Source organism: Podarcis gaigeae (genome assembly GCF_964106915.1).
Source record: "Podarcis gaigeae genome assembly, chromosome: 3".
NCBI classification, from domain to species: Eukaryota; Metazoa; Chordata; class Lepidosauria; order Squamata; family Lacertidae; genus Podarcis; species Podarcis gaigeae.
The window spans coordinates 76,595,543-76,602,170 of NC_139680.1; positions in this window are offsets into that span (position 1 = coordinate 76,595,543).

Genomic DNA, 6,628 nt, shown 5'->3' on the forward strand with positions numbered 1-6,628 from the left:
AGCTCCATACAACAGTTACTCAGTAATCGACTCCTAGGAAATACAAGGTTTTGCAGGGAGTGACTCTGACGCTACAATGTCCCTTATGTTTTCTGTTCCTTATCTGAATGACGAGAGAAGTTGAAACGGAGACAAAATGAAAACTTTGCAAAACACAAGCTTTTAAGGTCCAATCTACACATTGCACTAAATATGTAGTGAGCACAAGGGATGTATATATTGTGGCTTTTGGCAGACAATAGGACTTTCAATTTCAGCTGCGACTGTTTGAAGCAGAGGGAGGGGGCAGGTTGTGATCCAGACAACCCCCCCCCCACACACACATTGTATGTAACTATGATGCTTAGAGGAAGAAAGTTCCCATTGGACATTTGAAGAGTAGATAATATTTGCTTCTGTCTCCCCTTTCCAAGCAGAAACCACTTGGTTGTATAGTCTTGTCAAGAAAGGATCTTCCATACTTTCTAACTCAATACAAGGGAATACTGAACAGCCGAAATGTTTCTGCTCCACATGGGGGCAAAGCAAAGAGGTACAGTCATAGTTAATTCTCACTTAAATAGTTAATTCCCACTTAAATGTTCATGCAAAGTCTCCCATGATATTCTCATGAGAGAGCTGGTAAAATGTGGGTTGAACGAGGTAACTGTTAGGTGGATTTGTAGCTGGTTGACTGACCAAACCCATAGAGTACTCATTAATGTTCTTTGTCATCCTGCGAGAAAAGTAACAAGTAAGGTACCACAGGGTTCTGTCCTGGGCTCGTTGTTGTTCAGTGTCTTTATAAATAGCTTGAATGAAGGAATTGAGAGGGTGCTCACCAAGCTGACATAATTGGGATTCAATATGACCTTAACAGATTGGAGAACCGGGCCCAAACTAACAAAATGAAATTCAATAGGGACAAATGTAAGGTTCTGCACTTAGGCAGAAAGAACCAGCTCCACAAATATAAGAAGGGAGACAAATGGCTTACTAGTAACACATGTGAAAAAATCTAGGGGTCTTAGTGGCCCACAAGCTTAACATGAGTCAACAGTGTGATGCAGCAGCAAAAAAAGCTAATGCTGTTGTAGGCAGCCCTCTTCAGGGAAGTTTTTAATGTGTGATATTTTAGTGTATTTTTTGTTTCTATGGAAGCCGCCCAGAGTGGCTGGGGAAACCCAGCCAGATGGGCGGGGTACAAATAAATTATTATTATTATTATTATTATTATTATTATTATTATTAAGGCTGCATCAACAGAAGTATTGCGTCCTGATCAAGGGAAGTACCGGTAATACTCCCACTCTATTCTGCCTTTGTCAGAATACCTTCTCAAATTCTGGGCACTACAGTTTAAGAAGGATGTTGACAAGCTGGAATGTGTGCAGAGGAGGGCAACCGAGATAAAGGGTCTGGAAACCAAGCCTTATGAGGAACAGTTGAAGGAGCTGGGTATGTTTAGCCTGGAAAAAAGAAGACTGAGAGGAGATGATAGCCATCTTCAAATATCTTAAGGGCTGTCACATGGAAGATGGAACAAGCTTGTTTTCTCCTGCTCTGGACTCAGGCCAGTGGCTTCAAATTACAAGACTACAGTTCCCTGTCAACTGGCCACAGGAGCTGGAGTTGATGGGAGTTGGAGTCCAACAACATTTAAAGGGCCACAAGTTCCTTTTTCATGTTCCAGCTGCTGGGCTGTTAGGTAAGTCAAAAGCAGGGTCAACTGATTATCAGAATGAGTCCTATTGCAGATCAGATTGCCACAAGTTGGAGAACAGGGACAAACTCATCAAATTCAGCATGTCTACCTTGAGACAAGGAAACCAATAAAGTCCCTTTTCCCAACAATAACAGTTTAATCTGTTGTATTTCACTGAGGAAAAACCTGTTTACTAAAAGGTTCCCATATTTTCACTTTTGCTGACCAACCGTGTAATTACTACACTGTTGTATATATTTGAATTAGTCTTATCAAGGACTCATAAGCTTGCACATTTCCAAGGTGGCATGTTGTTGCAGAAGAATAGGGAACATGGACTCATCCTGTTATTTTGCAGCTAGGTAACATCTGATACTTCACTGAGACTTGCTGCATCAACTTAATTGTGCTATCCCTGCACAATTTTTCCCAGGGTCAGCAACTTTAAAAAGAATTTTCAGGAAAGAAATGCAATTCATTTGTTAATTTCTGTTCAGCATAAAAACTATTTATTGCAAATGCACACAGTCCCTAAACATGAGGAATTCTCCTCCCCCATGTTTCAGTGCATAAAAAGAAACTATGGCGACATCTACTGGACAATGTTCTTCTTTTTCTTCTTTGGCAATCACTTGTAGCCTAGTAAGATTGTCTTCCCTGAACATGGTCTTAACAGTGAGTCCGTAAGTGATTGTGGAGGCCAATTTTGGATCCACACGCCCTTCCACAGTGGGGACATTGTTTCCCGGGCAGGAGTTGATCACGGTGTGGATTTGCCAAGCATGCCTTCCTCTTAGCACGTTTATCCCTTTTGTCCTGAGTTCGAGCATCTTCAAAGTCCATGACACCTTTGGTATAGGCTGTTCTCCAGCTGGAGTGGTCGCAGGCCAGTGTTTCCCAACTGTTGAAGTTTATACTACATTTTTTTTTAGATTTGCACTGAGAGAGTCTTTAAACCCTTTTTGTTTACCACCAGCATTACGCTTTCCATGCAGAAGGTTACTCTTGAGTGAAGATGGTATGATTAATTTAGGAAATGTTGTGTAAGGTGTAAAAGCACCTTCAGGGTGGACCCAGATATTCTTTGGGCTGACTTGACAGGAATAAAAAATGCAACAGAGACAAAAATTTAAAAAATCACAGGGTGGCAACAAATGCAGCAGTTTAAACAGAGTCTGTTGCTGCATACGCATCATACATTTAAACCACAGTTACCCCCTTTGCAGAACTAGCAAATACGACAGCTAAAATAAGGAATCAGGATGAGAAACAAAAAAGTGGCGTGTGGGAATATTTCAGAGAATACTTAAAAAGATATAACACTAAATCTTTTCTACAAGTAGGGGTAATACTTTGAGCAACAGTTAACATAACAAGGAAACTGATGGGAGGAAAATAGGGTAGGAAAACTAACGGATATGCAGCAAAACAAGGTATACTTAGAATGCCATGGAGTGATGGGTTGGGAAGTCTGTTCAGAAACAATGTATGATGAAAAAATATGATATCTAAATAGAAACTGGAAAATGCATAAATAATAATAATAAAAAATAAAGCACAGTTACCCCCACTCATCCTCCAATAATCCTGGGAACTGTAATGTGTGAAAGGCGCTAGGAATTATAGCCCTGTTGGGGACAAACTATAGTTCCCATGATTCCTCTCCCCCCCCCCTTTGGTGCTTCAGATGTATGGCGTGTAAGTAGCCACCAGCATTTGAAACTCCCATTGTTCTAGGCAAGTTTTATGATTTGATCCCAGATCCCACTTTTGCTTAGGATATCCCTATTTTCATTGTAGAAATGTTGGAGGGTATGGTAGGATGTCCCCATTTTCATTCTTCGCTGCGAGATCACATTAATCTGGTGCTATACCAGCTGCACTGGCTCCCGGTGGAGTACAGAATCAGGTTTAAGGTGCTGGTTTTAACCTTCAAAGCCCTATACAGCCTAGGACCCCCGTACCTACGGGACCGCCTCTCCTGGTATAATAATAACATCCTCAAGGTCCCAGGCCACAGAGAGGTTAGGCTGGCCTCAACTAGAGCCAGGGCTTTTTCGGCTGTGGCTCCAACCTGGTGGAACGCTCTGTCACAAGAGACAAGGGCCCTGCAGGACTTGACATCTTTCCTCAGGGCCTGCAAGACAGAGCTGTTCCACCAGGCCTTTGGTCAGGGTGTAGCCTGACTCCCTCCTTTGGCAATCTTTACAAAACTTTAGTTTATGGTTGCCATCAATTTTGATTTTAATTAATTTTTATAATGTTTTTATAATGTTGCACTGTTTTAGTGTTGTTAGCCGCCCTGAGCCCGGCTTCGGCTGGGGAGGGCGGGATATAAATAAAATTTATTATTATTATTATTATTATTATTATTATTATTATTATTGAAGAAGTGTTGGAGGGTATGGAGTTATCCAACCCTGGAGCCGTCTGGAGGCAATCCTGTATAGGGAAGGGTTTTTTTTAATGTTTAATGTTTTATTATGGTTTTTTATATGTTGGAAGCTGCCCAGAGTGGCTGGGGCAACCCAGTAAGATGTGTGGGGAATAAATAGTAAAATTATCATTACGGAATGGGACGTCCCTATTTTCATTGGAGGGTATGCTAGTGCACTGAGTAAAGGCCCACCCATTGAGCCTCAGTCCAGGTAAGACAGAGACCATTTTAGTGGATGGCTCTTTTCTGATTTCCATTGTTCAGCCTGTTCTGGAGGGGATTGAACTCCCCTTAAACAAGGATCAAGTTCATAACCCAGGGGTGCTCTTGGATCCATAATTGTCCTTACAAACACAAATAATTTCTGTGGTGCCAAATGGGCTGCCATTGAAGACAGATCAGCAACGTAGTATGAAGCTAATAATTCTAACATAGACAACACATTACAAGCACATCACACCAATACAGTGGTACCTCGGGTTACATACGGCTTCAGGTTACATATGCTTCAGGTTACAGACTCTGCTAACCCAGAAATAGTGCTTCAGGATAAGAACAGAAATCGTGCTCCGGCGGCGCGGCAGCAGCAGGAGGCCCCATTAGCTAAAGTGGTGCTTCTGGTTAAGAACACTTTCAGGTTAAGTATGGACCTCCAGAACGAATTAAGTACTTAACCCGAGGTACCACTGTACCTTATCATTTCAATTGACGGAAGGAGTCTTTTCAGCAGTTGCCTCCCAGTTGTGGGATGCCCTCCCTTGCGGGACCCACCTGGTCCCTACTTAGCATGTAAAGGTCCCAGGCTCAATCCCCAGCCTCTCCAGGTAGGGCTGGGAGAGATCCTAAAGAACTTCTGCCAGTCAGTGTGGGCAATACTCAGGAGCAGCTTCCTGCACTTCTATGTACAATGGTGTCATCATGATATACCGGTATTTTAGCTCCGCAAGCTATTTTGTGTCTCTCCCTTGTTTTGATTTTATGATTATGGCTGAATTTGTTTTAATCTCTGCATTATTATTTATGGCTGAGTTGCATAGTGTGCTGTTCAGTTTTTGCTGAATTTCTGTGGTTTGGGGCATGATAGGGCAACTAATAAATATAGTAAATGAAATAACAAACAAATAATAAATGTGTAATTTTATAATGATTCTTGCTTGTGTGTTGCTTTTCTCCTGTCATGAGCTAATGGCATTGCAGTAAACTAACTGTAGTTATTAGAACAGCCCTTCTGGTCTACATGTAAGATCTTGTTCAAGAATGGGAAGCTGAAACGTAAGGAGTCATCTACCAAATACTGAAATGAATGGAGGTCTTAGAGAAGCAGTGCCTCCTGGAATCGCACCTACTAGTGACTTCTTTTGCATTGGCAGCCATGTCATTTGGGGGACATGTTTGTGTAATCTTCATGTTACAATAGGAAAGAAATCCCACAGAGCGCACTAGCTCTCAGCTTCATACTTCTCATAAGTGTCCACAGTGTATCTTCTGTGACTTGGATTTACACAGGAGATGGGGACATGAAAACACTTTTGCAGCTTTCATGGTTGAAGTTTCATGGTTGAAGTTATTAGGTTTCACTTTTCATCTTTCTTCTACACAGACAAACAAAATGCAAAGACATACATAACCTAACCTTATGGGCACTTCTGAATGTTTGTCTGCAAGCTTTTATAGACACCAAAAACCAAGAAGAAAAATCCTGCAACTACAATAATACAACAAAAAGGCATCAACCCTGTGAGGCAGAATAGGCTGAGTTTGCACCTTGAAATATGCATCTCATACACCCTGACCCTGTAATTGTGCAGCATAACACTCCCAACTGCATCTAAACCTTGTATGTGGAGCAGCCTTTGAGTTTTCTCCCAACATCCCAACCTGTTATCTGCTCTTTGAAGCACTCCCTACATCCTCACTTTTGGTGTGGTGCTCCCAGTAGACCACCAGAGGAGCTGAAAACTGGTCATAAATTGAGGAATGAAGGAGTGCAATTTTATATTTCATGTGATTACTTCTAAGTAGCCATGCATTAGACTATTAGACTTTAAGACGTAGGAAATGTCAGCACTAGATCTCATTATTTTCCGATTCTGTATGCAAATACTTAGGATATATGTATACTGAATATATTGGAATGCATTTCCATAGCTTCCAGTTGTCATGGCCAGCAATTGCAACCAAGTTGGTCACAAGGGGAGTATGATCATCCAGGCAGCTGCCATAAGGATCAGATTCTGTTGACGAAACTAGAAGGCTGACTGCTGGTTTGCCCTCCATTCTCCCACCCCAGAAACTCTCCTTTTTGCCATACACAAGGATGCTAAAACTCCCAGCTTTCCCTAACTTAGCTTGGGCCAAACCACACAAGACAACACAGATGCCTGTAACTTCAGTACAAAAAAACAACAACTAGGGAGGGGAGCGGGGAATTGCACAAATCAAAATTTAGAGCCCGATTTGTTTTAAGCATTTGTTCTTTATTTAAAGAGATAGCGTCGTTTAAAGAG